Here is a 15430-nt window from a genome sequence, read left to right as displayed (position 1 = left end):
AGAGTTTCTCTTCTTTTATGTTACAGAATGTTTTTCTATCTCTTCCCTCAATTATTCTTCCTTGAATAAGGAGAGGGGTATACAGGTCTAGTATGTGCCAAATAGGGTAGACAGTTTCCTTCATTGGCTATTTGGTAGCTGTAGGAATTCTCCTATCGGATGTTAAACTAAAGGACTAACGGATGCACATAGTTTCTGAATACTTTCTAGTGTCCAGCAGTCATTTATGTGTTTCCTGCTGGATTGAGTAGGGGAAAGCCCGTCCTCTGACGTGGTAATTTGACTTTGGAAAAGAGGGTTTGTTTTTTGATCATTTGAAGCCTAGGCTGCAAATAACTGTGATTTCCAGAATGTAATGCTCCCAGGGCTTTTGCTCTCTCAGCCCTTCCTGCAATTGCTTTCAAATCTCAGGGTGTATGTACTACTTTGTATGTTATAGAATCTGAAGTAGAGAAGGAAGGCTGTGGGCATGTAATAGCCCTGACCATACTAAGTGAGTCTCTCACAGTAGGGTGATGTGACTTACCACTGCCATTGCTGCCTCTGGAGAAAGCTGTTTTGGAGCAGGTAGTTGGAGGAGGTTAGTTAAAAATCTGTTACCTTCCTGCTGGCTCTACTCTATCTAAAGCCCCATTCCTGCCTGCTGTTTGGCAGAAAAGTCATATATGAGTCCAACAGTTCTTTGAGCAGCAGTCTTAGTTTCCAGTGCTGTTGATAACTTTGACTCTTAGTGTTTCCTTAAATATATCAATGAAAAATTAGGGTGGAGGTGATGATAGAGATGAACCAGGCATTGTTATAGCCTCCATTTTAGCTCCCAGCTTGATGTTAACTTTTTGAAAGAAGGAAGATGAGAGAAGAGTGTGGAGAATAGCTACTAATGGAAGAAGGAAGAGTTAAAGATCTTATACCAGTTGAGTTCCAGTTTCTCAGGGAAATATGGTAACATTGAAATCAAAGAGCCAAGGTTTAAGATAGTCTTGGTTAGTCTTTGTTTTAAAGTCTATTTTGTTTGATACAAGTATTGCTACCCCAGCTTTCTTTTTGTTTCCATTTGCAAGGAATACCTTATTTCATCCCCTCATGTTCAGTCTGTGTGTGTCTTTAGATTGTGAGTCTCTTGTAGGTAGTATGTATACGGGTGTTGTTTTTGTATCTATTCAACCACTCTTTGTCTTTTGAGCATTTAGTCCATTTACATTTAATCATTAATAGTTTGTACTTACCGCCATTTTGTTAATTGTTTTCTGGTTGTTTCTGTAGTTCTTTTTAGTTCCTTCTTTATTTTGCTCTCTTCCCTTGTGATTTGATGACTATCTTTAGTGTTATGTTTGGATTCCTTTCTATTTTGTATGTGTATATTATAGATTTTTGTTTTATGGTTACCATGAGGTTCATATACAGCTATATATGTGCGTGTGCATTATTTTAAGTTTAAACACATTCTAACAACCCTGCACTTTTACTCCCCCCCCAACCACGTTTAATGTTTTGGCATCATATTTTACCTCTTTTTGTTTTGTGTATCCCTTAACTACTTATTGTGGATAGAGATGATTTTACTACTATTACCTTTTAACCTTCATACTAGCTTTATAAGTGGTTGATCTATCTTTACTGTTGTTTTCCTTTATAAATGAGGGGGTTTTGTTGTTGTTTTGTTTTTTTGCCACGCCACACAGCTTGTGGGATCTTATTAGTTTGCTGACCAGGGATCGAACCCATGCATTCTGCAGTGGAGGCGTGGAGTCCTAACCACTGGATCGTCAGGGAATTCCCCATAATTTTGATAGTTCTAGTTGTGGTCTTTTCTTTTCCTTTTAGAGAAGTCCTTTTAACATTTCTTGTAAAGCGAGTTTACTGGTGCTAAACTTTTAGCCTTTGCTTATCTGCAAAGCTGTTTATCTCTCCTTCAAATCTGAATGATAGCCTTGCTGGGTAGACTATTCTTGGTTGTAGGGTTTTTTTCCTTTCATCACCTTGATTATATCGTGCCACTTGCTTCTGTCCTGTATAGTTTCTGCTGAAAAGTCAGCTCATGGTCCTATGAGGGTTCCTTTGTATGTAACTAATTGATTTTTCTCTTGCTGCTTTTTTTTCTTTTTTTGGCCATGCAGTGTGGCTTGTGAAATCTCAGTTCCCCAACCAGGAATTGAACCCTGGCCACGGCAGTGAAAGATCCAAATCCTAACCACTAGACGACCAGGGAACTCCCGACTCTTGCTGCTTTTAAGATTCTCTCTTTATCTTTAATTTTTGACGTTTTAATTATAATTTGTCTTGGTGTGGACCTCTTTGGGTTCATCTTGTTTGGGACTCTCTGTACTTCCTAGATGTGGATGTCTGTGCCCTTTCCCAGGTTAGGGAAGTTTTCAACTATTATTTTTCAAATAAATTCTCTACCCCTTTCTGTCTTCTCCTTCTTGGGCCTCTAAACTGCAAATGTTAATATGCTTTAAGTTTTCCCAGAGGTCTCTCAAGCTAACCTCATTTTTCTAAATTCTTTTTTCTGTTCAGCTTGTATAATTTCCACTACTCTGACTTCCAGTTTGCTCATCCATTCCTCTGTATCATCTAATCTGCTGTTGATTATGACTGGTGTATTTTTTCAGTTATTGTGTCCTTCAGCTCTGTTTGGTTCTTCTTTATATTTTCTGACTCTGTTAAATTTCTCACTTTGTTAATTCATTCTCCCATGTTTGTTGAGTATCTTATGATAATTACCTTACACTCTTTGTCAGGTAGATTGCATATCTCCACTTGGTTTAGTTCTTCTTCTTTGGTTTTGTCTTGTTCCTTTGTTTGGAACATATTCGTCTATCTCCTTGTTTTGCCTAAACTTCTGTTTATTTCTATGTATTAGGTAGGTCAGTTACATTTGGGAGACATGGCCTTATGTAGGAGATGTCCTGTGGGGCTCAGCAGCATACTACCCTCTGGTCACTAGAGCTATATACTCTTGGGGTGCCCACTGTGTGGGCTGTGTGGGTCATTCTTTTGTGGCGGGGCCAAGTACTGTGGACATGCTGGTAGGCAGGGCTGGCTCCCAGCCTAGTTGGCTGCCAGGTCCTGCCTCATGGGGTGGCTGCCAACCCACTGGTGGTGGGGCTGGGTCCTGGTGCAACTGGCTACAGGGCCCTAGGGGTCTCTGGGCTGGTGTTGGCCCATGGGTGGGAGGGCCAGATCCCTAGGGGGCTGAGGCTGGTGTTGGCCCGCTGGTGGGTGGGGAAGACCCTGGCACTAATAGGCTAGAGGGAGTACTCCAAAATGGCTCTTGCCAGCACCAGTGTCCTCATGGTAAAACAAGCTCCCCCATATGGCTGCTGCCAATGTCTGTGTCCCCAGGTGGTGCCCCAGTTGATGCCTACTTCTCCAGGAGGCTGTCCAAGATTAGCAAGTGGTTCTGACTCAGGCTTCTTTCAAGTTACTGCCTCTGTGCTTGGAGAGCATGTGAGATTTGGCATGCACCCTTTAAGACCAGAGTCTCTGTTTCCTATAGCTTTCCAGTTCTTCTGTACATAAGCCCTGCTGGCCTTCAAAGCCAGGTATTCTGGGGGCTCATCTTCCCGGTGCAGAATCCCTGGGCTGGGGATCCTGATGTGGTTCTTTAACCCCCCGCTCCTGGGGGAGAACCTATGAAATTGTGATTATCTTGTCCTTTGTGGGTTGCCTACCTGGGGGTATGGGTTGTTTTTTTAATAGCTCTTTATTTATTTATAATTGCTTTATTTATCATTTTATTTATTTATAATTGCTTCACAATACTGTGTTAGTTTCTGTTGTACAACAAAGTGAATCAGCCATATGCATACACATGTCCCCATATCCCCTCCCACTTGAGCCTCGTTCCCATCCTCCCTATCCCACCCCTCTAGGTCATCGCAAAGCACCAAACCGATCTCCCTGTGCTATGCTTCTGCTTCCCACCAGCCAACTATTTTACATTTGGTAGTGTATATATGCTGATGCTACTCTCACTTCACCCCAGCTTCGCCCTCCCACCCCATGTCATCAAGTCCATTTTCTATGTCTACCTCTTTATTCCTGCCCTGCAACTAGGTTCATCAGTACCATTTTTTTTTTTTAGATTCCATATATATGCGTTAGCATACAATATTTGTTTTTCTGACTTACTTCACTCTGTATGACAGACTCTAGATCCATCCACATCACTACAAACAACTCAATTTCGTTTCTTTTTATGGCTGAGTAATACTCCATTGTATATATGTGCTACATCTTTATCCATTCATCTGTCAGTGGACACTTAGGTTGCTTCCATGTCCTGTCTATTGTAAATAGTGCTGCAGTGAACATTGGGGTGCATGTCTCTTTTTGAATTATGGTTTTCTCAGGGTATATACTCAGTAGTGGGATTGCTGGGTCATATGGTAGTTCTATTTTTAGTTTTTTAAGGAACCTCCATACTGTTCTCCACAGTGGCTGTATCAATTTACATTCCCACCAACAGTGCAGGAGGGTTCCCTTTTCACCACATCCTTTCCAGCATTTATTGTTTATAGCTTTTTTGATAATGGCCATTCTGTATGGCATGAGGTGATACCTCATTGTAGTTTTTTTTTTTTTTCTCACAGTTTCAGTCCCTTTAATTAGGTGCTCTGAAGAGAGGGCAGAATGGCAGACAAGGGGTGGAGAAGGTGGTGCTTCTTAAGCCCCTTTCAGTAACCGGTCAGTCCTCATCCTCTGGCAGCTGGATCTTGCTGGGGTCGAAGCAGTTGGAGTCCATGATGGGTAGGCCATTGGCCTCTCGGTATTTTACAAGCCTCTCAGCTTCCCGGGGGGCCCACTCCTGCATCCTGTAATCAGGCAGATAAGCCACAAAGGTGCTGCCAAGGACCAAGATGATGGAGAAGCCAAAGAAGAAGACGACCCGCATGTTCCAGAGGTCCACAGCAGGGTCCCTGTCATAACCGTGGGAGTCTGGGTTCTTCTCGTAGAGGTTTTCGTCCTCGGCATCTGGGTCCTCCTGCCAGTGTAAAGTCGGTTCCGGCGGCCGCTTTCCCGCCACAGCGGACGGGGCGATCACAGCCCTGGAGGAGCTGGATTCCCAGCAAACACGGGCAGCCGGGAGCCCTCGCCTCGCCGCCACCGCCAAAAGGCGGCGGCCGCACAAACCTAACATCCCGGCCACCATGACAGATCGTTCTGCAGTTTATCGGGGGTGGGGGCGGAAATGTGACTGAGCAGCTGCAGCTGGTCCGAGCGTGAGAATTGTCGCTCCGCCCCTGCCGCAATAGGTCCCGAGTCGAGATTTTGTTTTCAAAATGGCGAGGCGTCCTCTTTCCCTCCCTCTGTCATGGCCTCACGGAAGACATCTTATCCTCTCGATCAGGCTATGGCCTCATTGTAGTTTTGATTTGCATTTCTTTAATAATTGGTGATGTTGAGCATCTTTTCTTGTGCCTCTTGGCCATCTGTATGTCTTCCTCGGTGAAATGTCTATTTAGGTCTTTCGCCCATTTTTTAACTGGATTGTTTGTTTTTTTGATATTGAGCTCCATGAGCTATTTGTATATTTTGGAGATTAATCCTTTGTTGCTTCATTTGCAAATATTTTCTCCCATTTGGAGGGTTGTCTTTTTGGCTTGTTTATGGTTTCCTTTGCTGTGCAAAAACTTACAAGTTCAATTAGGTCCATTTGTTTATTTTTGTTTTTATTTCCGTTATTCTAGGAGGTAGGTCAAAAAAGATCTTGCTGTGGTTTATGTCAGAGTGTTTTTTCTATGTTTTCCTCTAAAAGTTTTGCAGTGTCTGGTCTTACATTTAAGTCTTTAATCCATTTGGAGTTTATTTTTGTGTATGGTGTTAGGGAGTGTTCTAATTTCATTCTTTCACATGTAGCTGTCCAGTTTTCCCAGCACCACTTATTGAAGAGGCTGTCTTTTCTCCATTGTATATTCTTGCCTTCTTTGTCATAAATTAGGTTCCCATATGTGCGTGGGTTTATCTGTGGGCATTCTATCATGTACCGTTGATCTATATTTCTGTTTTTGTGACAGTACCATACTGTCTTGATTACTGTAGCTTTGTGGTGTAGTTTGAAGTCGGGGAGCCTGAGTCCTTCAACTCCGTTTTTCTTTCTCAAGACTGCTTTGGCTATTCGGAGTCTTTTGTGTTTCCATACGAATAGTAATATTTTTTGTTCTAATCCTGTGAAGAATGCCATTGGTAGTTTGATAGGGATTGCATTGAATCTGTAGATTGCTTTGGGTAGTATAGTCATTTTCACAATATTGATTCTTCTGATCCAAGAATATGGTATATTTCTCCGTCTGTTTATGTCATCTTTGATTTCTTTCATCAGTGTTTTATAGTTTTCTGAGTATAAATTTTTCTCCCCCTTAGGCAGGTTTATTTCTAGGCATTTTATTATTTTTGTTGCAGTGGTAAATGGGAGTGTTTCCTTAATTTCTCTTTCTGATTTTTTGTTGTTGGTGTATAGGAATGCCAGAGATTTCTGTGCATTAATTTTGTATCCTGCAACCTTACCAGATTCATTGATTAGTTCTAGTAGTTTTCTGGTGGCATCTTTAGGATTTTCTATGTATAGTATCATGTCATCTGCAAACAGTGACAGCTTTACTTCTTCTTTTCCAATTTGTATTCCTTTTATTTCTTTTTCTTCTCTGACTGCCGTGGCTAGGACTTCCAAAACTATGTTGAATAAGAGTGGCGAGAGTGGACATCCTTGTCTTGTTCCTGATCCTAGTGGAAATGCTTTCAGTTTTTCAACATTGAGTATGATGCTTGCTGTGGGTTTGTCATATATGGCCTTTATTATGTTGAGGTAGGTTCCCTCTATGCCCCTTTTCTGGAGAGTTTTTATCATAAATGGGTGTTGAATTTTGTCAAAAGCTTTTTCTGCATCTATTGAGATGATCATATGGTTTTTATTCCTTAATTTGTTAATGTGGTGTATCACATTGATTGTTTTGCATATATTGAATCCTTGCATCCCTGGGATAAATCCCACTTGATCATGGTGTATGATCCTTTTGATGTGCTGTTGAATTCTGTTTGCTAGTATTTTGTTCAATTTTTGCATCTGTGTTCATCAGTGATATTGGTCTATAATTTTCTTTTTTTGTGATTTTTTTTCTGGTTTTGGTATCAGGGTGATGGTGGCTTCGTAGAATGAATTTGGGAGTGTTTCTCCCTCTGCAATTTTTTGGAAGAGTTTGAGATGGATGGGTGTTAGCTCTTCTCTAAATGTTTGACAGAATTCACCTGTGAAGCCATCTGGTCCTGGACTTTTGTTTGTTGGAAGATTTTTAATTATGGTTGCAATTTAATTATTTGTGATAGGTCTGTTTATTTTATTTTAAATTTATAATTTTGGTGCATTGTCACCAGAGTTTTTGGCTGTTCTATTGTTACATTTTGATTTATTGAGATTTTCTTTATGGCTTTTTTTTTTGGCTGTGTTGGGTCTTCCTTGCGGTGCACGGACTTTCTGTAGTTGCAGTGAGCGGGGGCTACTGTTCGCTGTGGTGCGTGGGCTTCTCATTGTTTTGGCTTCTCTTGTTGCAGAGCACAGGCTCTAGGGGCACGCGGGCTTAGTTGCTTTGTGGAATGTGGGATCCTCCCGGGCCAGGGATTGAACCCACGTCCCCTGCATTGGCAGGCAGATTCTTAACCACTGCGCCACCAAGGAAGCCTCTTTATGGCCTTTCTTAAAGGTTAATTTTTATTAATGTTCCTTTGGAGACTTAAAAACTGGTTTTTTCTTGAATTAAAAAATAGTTAAGAGATGGGTATTTCTCTAATAATTATTTATTAATACCTAGTACATATATCCATCTAAAATTTTGAGATTATAAAATCAATATTTGGCAATAATGTAAAACTATAGCAGTCCAATTAAAGGCATTGTAGACTGATACTTTCTTATTAAGAGGGAAATTTTTTCTGATGCATGCCAAAATTATGCAGTTTCCATGCATAATTTCTATGTGCACAATAAAGAATACTTTAGAACCTGAACTGAAAATTTAATGAAAAAAAATGTATAACTATTTTAGATAAAATAGGAAAAAACTAAAATCTATGGAATATCTTTATGGAGTTTAAATACAAAATTTGAAATTCTGTTAGAAGTAGGTTTTGTATTTAGTGTATGTACAAAATATTTTTATTTTGTCTCCAAGCATTTGCGAACAGTGTGCCATGATGTTAATTCATTTTAATTTGACAGATTTATTTATTTATTTTAGGCATATATATATATATATATATATATATATATACTTATATATTTTTTTAATTGAAGTATAGTTGATTTACTATGTTGTGTTAGTTTCACAGCACAGTGATTCATATATATATATATATATATATATATATTTTCATTCTGTTTCAGATTCTTTTCCCTTATAGGTTATTACAAAATACTGAGTACAGTTCCCTGTCTTTGTAGGTCTTTGTTGGTTATCTATTTTGCAATATATATAGCGGTGTGTATATGTTAATCCCAAACTCCTAATTTATCCCTCCTCTCCTTCCCCCTTTGGTAACCATAAGTTTGTTTTCTATGTCTATGAATCTCTTTCTGTTTTGTAAATAAGTTCATTTGTATCTTTTTTTTTTTTTTTTTTGGATTCCACATGTAAGCAATATCATATGATATTGGTCTTTTCTCTGTCTGGCTTACTTCAGATAATCTCTAGGTCCATCCATGTAGCTGCAGGTGGCATTATTTCATTCTTTTTTATGGCTGAGTAGTATTCCACTGTGTGGGTATATGTGTATGTATGTAAATATACACACACACAGACACACCACATCTTCTTTGTCCATTCATCTGTTGATGCACATTTAGGTTGCTTCCATGTCTTGGCTATTGTAAATAGGGCTGCAGTGAATATTGGGGTGCATGTATCATTTCAAATTACAGTTTTGTCTGGATATATGCCCAGCAGTGGGATTGCAGATAACTCTAGTTTTAAGGAACCCATACTGTTCTCCATAGTGGCTGTACCAATTTACATTCCCACCAACAGTGTAGGAGGGTTCCCTTTCCTCCACACCCTCTCCAGCATTTATTTGTAGACTTTTTGATGATGGCCATTCTGACCAGAGTGAGGTGATACTGCATGGTAGTTCTGATTTGCATTTCTCTGATAATAAGTGATGTTGAACATCTTTTCATGTGCTTTTTGGCCATCTGTATGTCTTCTTTGGAGAAATGTCTATTTAGATCTTCTGCTTTTTTTTTAAAGAAAAAGATGTTTAATTTTAGATTGTCTACTTAACAATTCAAACTGAGAAGTTAAACAAAACAATAAAAACAAGATACAAACTCTATGAATATAAACCTAGATGGTTTTGAAAGGAAATATACCCAAATATCAGTAGTGATCATCTGAGTTTTGGGATTACAGTTGATTTTATTCTTTAAAAATATTCTGTATTTTTAAAGATCTCTATAAAAAATTATATATTCTTTTATAACTAGAAAAAAACCCAATAAATTGTATTTTATCAAACAATTTCTCATTGAGTAAGCTTTTTAATGTTGACTTCTACCTCAGTAAGTTTTAGGAAAACATGAAAAGACCTTTGGACCTTTGTTCTTTCAGCTCTCCGCTAGGTGTTTTCACAAACTATATCTCATTTAATCCTCACAGCACCCTCATGAGATTGTTACTTCCCATTTTACAGATGAAAAATATGAGGCTCAGAGAGGTTAAGCAATATATCTAAGGCCTTTCAGATAAGCAGTGATTCAGCTGCTCACTGGCTAGCTGGTAATTACAATCCAGAGCTATTGAACCTTGAAATTTATACACTGCTGAGTGTCACACTGCATACACTGCATACATTAAAATTTTGAATTTTGAAAGTGAAAATTATCAATCATGTTAATTAAAATAATCATTGCTATACTGAAGTCTATATGGTTTGTGAATATTGTTTCCCAATATTCTTTTCACTTTCTTTTTTTTCACACACACGCTGTATTTTATTTTTACAAGAGATAAATAAACTGACACCAAGCATTGTAAATGGATGACCACAACAAAAGCAACAATGATTGCAATTACCAAACACAAAACACATTCATACTATGTCATAATATTGACGTTCAGTCCAGTAATCCTCCAGTGTAACAGCTCCTTTACTTTGCAGTGAAAATTGATTTGTATATTTTTTGTGTCTGAGTCCTTGTGGGATTTTTTTTTATTCAAACAGAAAGTCACAAAAATTATAATCATCCTCATCAGTTCACTCAGTCCCATGTAATTAATTTTTTTCATCTTGATCTTTTGTTAGCACTTTTATGAATTCATCAGTTTTCCATTAGAGTTCTGAAAATGCTTATTCATTCAGTTCAGCAGTATAGTCAGTTACCAGAAACCTGTACTTGTCAGAGTCTTTTGCATGAATTCCTTGAAGATGAAACCCCCTTTTTTTTTTTTTTTTTTTTTGCGGTACGTGGGCCTCTCACTGTTGCGGCCTCTCCCGTTGCGGAGCACAGGCTCCGGGCGCCGGGCAGGCTCAGCAGCCATGGCTCACGGGCCCAGCCGCTCCACGGCATGTGGGATCTTCCTGGACCGGGGCACGAACCCGTGTCCCCTGCATCAGCAGGCAGGCTCTCAACCACTGTACCACCAGGGAAGCCCTGAAACCCTTTTATAGGAACATTTTTGCAAAAGCATCAGAGTATACCCAGAACTGTCTGTAAATGACAAAAGACTTAAAAATGACCATGGTTAAAAATTTGATGAAAGTTCATAATAATGCAGTTGACAAGGAAAGTTAGTTATTTCTGAGATATACATTTTAAAGTAATAGCTAGAATTATGACTTATAACATTATACCAGAACATATAAGATTCTTAGAATGTAGTGTCTGAAACATTTATATTAACATATTTCCATACAAATAACCCAAAGAAAGTTTAGTATTAGTTGTTTTTTGTTTGTTTGTTTTTTTATACTGCAGGTTCTTATTAGTCATCAATTTTATACACATAAATGTATACATGTTAATCCCAATTGCCAAATTCAGGTCTTCTGCCTATTTTTTGATTGGGTTGTTTATTTGTTATTGAGTTGTATGAGTTGTTTTTATATTTTGGAAATTAATCCTTTGTCAGTCACATTGTTTGCAAATACTTTCTCCCATTCTGTATGTTGTCTTTTGTTTACAGTTTCCTTTGCTGTGCAAAAGGTTTTAAGTTTAATTTGGTTCCATTCGTTTATTTTTATTTCCGTTACTCTAGGAGATGAATCTGAAAAGATATTGCTGCGATTTATGTCAAAGAATGTTCTAATTTGACAGATTTAGAAATCAATGTATAGAGAGGGCTCAAAGGCTTAGGGTCCCAGTTTCATGATTCTGGTATATGTCCCTTAGTTTTGCTTCTGTATTCTTTGAATTGGTTGGTGATGAGTGCTTTAAGATCTCAGGAAAAAAAAATATTCTTTGCAGATTTAATGAAAACCCTGTTTTAACATTGTCTGAAGATGTCTAAGTTGACTTGATAAATTGTAATATTTGCATTCTGATGCAAGGATGAGTCACCTCTGTAATTTCTGTATAATATTGTACTTTTATTTTTCCTTTTTTTTTTTTTTTAGAGTTTTTATTTGGCTGCTACCTTAAAATAGAAGCCCTAAAAATGCCAGCTTGTTTGGACTTAGAAGATGACCTGGATAAATGATAAAAATTAAGAAAGACATTTTGGTGAGTGAAACCTTATGTGAGAGTGAGTATGGCTCAGCTTAATTCCAAGCAGTGGAATGACACTACCAAAGTTACATTGCAAAAATTCTCTAAGTTTGAGTGCCTTCTGTTTCTCTGGGATTAAGACCTTGATCTCTTTTTTTTTTTTTTTTTTCTTTTCTCTCTCAGGGAGTCCATAGACCTCCCAAGAGGCACATCATAAGACTTAAATGTGTTTTAAATACCTGGTCTTCTCCAGCACTACACCAAACCCAGTGTAGTATACTGGGGCCTAGTGTTCTGTCAGTCAATCTTGTGAGTCATGATTTAATTAGAAATTGAAAACTGATGGCCTGTGGGCCATATGCAGCTGCGGTGAGTTTCATTTGGCCCATAGAGTATTTTCCAGAAATATAAATCAATTTTAAAATTTGGAGATTTTACTAAATATATGGATTTTAGTCTATTCTTAAAATTGAGAATGTTAGTCCTGGGCCTGTATAACACCTTCTGTCCCTCCAGAAAGAAAGTAATAAAGTGGAACAGAGTAGCAGCTGCTGAGCATAGATGGGTATGCAAGTTTCCTATTGCCCAAACCATTCATACAGTATGTGCAAATGCATTTAATGTTCAGTGTTCTTCTCTTACTTACTTTATGTGCCTGACCCCTGTAGGTATATGAATTTGTGATTTCTGAGGTGCATAATAGCATCTTGTCTTTTTGCTCAAATGGCAGATAATCTGAATAGTCTGTGACAATCTTTTAACCATTATTCACATAGGAATCTGAATATATGTAAATATACATATAAAATATATATTTAAACCGGAAAAGACTGGTGTAAGTAATTAAATATATGTAATATATATAAATTTATATATTTATAAATATATATGTTCAAATATGTTTATTTTTAAAACATACTGTGATTTGGAAGATGTTCATAGATAAGCTTCTTAGCATTCCTGATGTCTGGCAGAGTTTTACCATGGAGCAGTACTATGTTTCTGGTATGCTTGTTTTTTCCCTTTTTTTTTTTTTTGGCCACACCACATGGCATGTGGGATCTTCCCCCACCAGGGATTGAACCCGTGCCCCCTGCACTGGGAGCGTGGAGTCTTAACCACTGGACCTCCAGGGAAGTCCTCTTTTTCCTTTTTTTTTTTTTTAAACAATTAATTCTTTATTGTGATCAATTTCAAATATTTATAATTTATAGTACAAATAAAAATATAATGAACACCTGTATACTCATCACCTATAATTAGCCATTATTAACATCTTGTTATATTTGATTAATCTGTTTTTTCCTCATTTTTTTCAAGAGTAAATTGCAGACATCATGACATTTTACCTCAAAATGCTTCCGTATGCATCTCTTGGGACTTCCGTGGCAGTCCAGTTGTTAAGACTCTGTGCTTCCATTGCAGGGGGCACGGGTTTGATCCCTGATCAGGGAACTGAGATCCCTCATGCCATGTGATGTGGCCAAAAAAATAAATAAATGCTTCAGTATGCATGTCTTAAGAGACAATAAGAATATTGTGGGCTTCCCTGGTGGCGCAGTGGTTGAGAGTCCGCCTGCCGATGCAGGGGACACGGGTTTGTGCCCCTGTCCAGGAAGATCCCACATGCTGCGGAGCAGCTGGGCCCGTGAGCCATGGCTGCTGAGCCTGCGTGTCTGGAGCCTGTGCTCTGCAACGGGAGAGGCCACAACAGTGAGAGGCCAGTGTACTGCAAAAAAAAAAAAAAAAAAAAAAAAAAGAACATTGTCCAAAATAACCACAGCACCATTATTATCACACCTAACAAAATTAGTAATAACTCCCTAATTATCCTAAAAATGTGCTTTGCATCTGTTTTTTTTCAAACCAAGATCCAATAAAATACTGTACATTGCATTTGATATTTTAAAAAAATATTTATTTATTTGGCTGCATTGGGTCTTAGTTGCGGCAGGCAAGCTCTTCGTTGTGGCATGGGCTTCTCTCTAGTTGTGGCACGTGGGCTCAGTTGTTGCAGCACACACGTGCTCTCTAGCTATGGTGTGCGGGCTCTAGAGTGCACAGTCTTAGTTGCCCTGCAGCATGTGGAATCTTAGTTCCCTGACCAGGGATCGAACCCGCATCCCCTGCATTGGAAGGTGGGTTCTTTGACCACTGAACTACCAGAGAAGTCCCCATTGCACTTGATTTTTAAAGCTCTTAAGTCTCTTTTAATGTAGAACAGTACTACCCACCCTTTTTTTCCCCTGTGACCACTGACTTATTGAAGAGGCCAAGCCAATTGTGCTGTAGAAATCCTACACTCTAGATTTCCCTAATTATTTCCTCATGGTGTTCTTTAACTTGTTCCTCTGTCTCCTGTTAAAAACTTGTTAGATTCAGGTTAAACATTTTGGCAGGAATATTTCATAGGTAATGCTGTGCACTTAATATTGTACATAATTTCTGGTTGTTTCTCTGTTAATGATGCTGAGGTGGATCATTGCATTCAAGTGGTAGAAGTCAAGTCTTTCCGTTGTGAAGTTACAGTTTTCCCTTTGCCAAGCAGCAGATATCTGGGATGATACTTTGACATCGTGTAACTATCCAGAACTCTGTCAAATTTTCACATAGTGTTTTTTCCTTACTGATGATCCTTGCCTGAATTATTTTATTAGGGATTGCAAAACTGGGGGTTTTCTATTGACACCATCTTTTTATATTTAAGTTGGCATTCTTCCATAAAAAAAGCTTTCCTTTATCAACTGGAGCTCTTTGACTCCTGAAATGATTTCATTTGGAAATCTTTTTCATTCTACCTTGGACAAGTAGAATAAATAATATGCTTGCTTTTAAAATTTCTCCTAAATATCATATTTGTTTTTAGATTCTTTATAAAAGATCAAAATAGCCCCAATAAGAAGTTAAATCAGTAGGTAATCTGAAAATTATGTGGGTGAGCAAGATAACTGGTGGTTAATTTTAGCAAACACAAAGAAATAGCGCATGCTCATGATAGATGACCATAAATAAGCAAATGAGTCTCTTGAGCTAGTCAGCTATACTCTTGGAGAGAATTTTCACTGAACTACATTTTCACTCAAAGATTACTCCATTATTTTGATAGTAAATCCTTAGATTTTAAGTGGGCATTAATCTCAAAGAATATGTTATCTGGAAGAAGTTTCATTTTCTTTTAATTTTTATAAATTAATTTATTTTTGGCTGCATTGGGTCTTCGTTGCTGCACGCGGGCTTTCTCTAGTTGCGGTGAGCAGGGGCTACCCTTCGTTGCAGTGCATGGGCTTCTCATTGCAGTGGCTGCTCGTTGCGGAGAACGGGCTCTAGGGTGCGTGGGCTTCAGTAGTTGTGGCTTGCAGGCTCTAGAGCACAAACTCGGTAGTTGTGGCGCACGGGCTTAGTTGCTCCGCACAGGCTTAGTTGCTCTGCACGGGCTTAGTTGCTCCACGGCATGTGGGATCTTCCCGGACCAGGGCTCGACCAGGGCTGCATTGGCAGGCGGGTTCTTAACCACTGTGCCACCAGGGAAGTCCTGAATGCTGTTTTTTCTTTTTTTTTTTTTTACATCTTTATTGGAGTATAATTGTTTTACAATGGTGTGTTAGTTTCTGCTTTATAGCAAAGTGAATCAGTTATACATATACATATGTTCCCATATCTCTTCCCTCTTGCATGCTATTTTTTCTTAACCATCCAAATTACACTGTTCCTTTGTAACACCAATGGTACTAGAAA

The 15430-nt window shown here is 38.5% G+C and overlaps 1 protein-coding gene and 1 pseudogene across 13 annotated transcripts in view; one reads left to right on the top strand and one right to left on the bottom strand.

Annotated features, from left to right (window-relative positions):
* The window catches only part of NCOA6 (nuclear receptor coactivator 6), a 97493-nt gene that overhangs the window by 27516 nt on the left and 54547 nt on the right, over nucleotides 1–15430 (top strand). For 12 of the 13 annotated variants that reach the window (XM_073792900.1, XM_019950690.3, XM_019950689.3 and 9 more), the window contains one exon: nucleotides 11605–11710. The exons of the other annotated variant lie outside the window; for it this stretch is intronic. The gene's annotated coding sequence lies outside the window, so the exon portion shown is untranslated. The remainder of the gene's footprint in view (nucleotides 1–11604; nucleotides 11711–15430) is intronic. 13 annotated transcript variants of the gene reach the window in all.
* Nucleotides 4592–5188, bottom strand: LOC101339769 (NADH dehydrogenase [ubiquinone] 1 beta subcomplex subunit 11, mitochondrial pseudogene; annotated as a pseudogene).

This window comes from Tursiops truncatus, chromosome 15 (assembly GCF_011762595.2).
Source record: "Tursiops truncatus isolate mTurTru1 chromosome 15, mTurTru1.mat.Y, whole genome shotgun sequence".
Taxonomy (NCBI): Eukaryota; Metazoa; Chordata; class Mammalia; order Artiodactyla; family Delphinidae; genus Tursiops; species Tursiops truncatus.
Note: the sequence above shows the minus strand (reverse complement) of the source record. Positions and strands in the feature narration are given on the sequence as shown.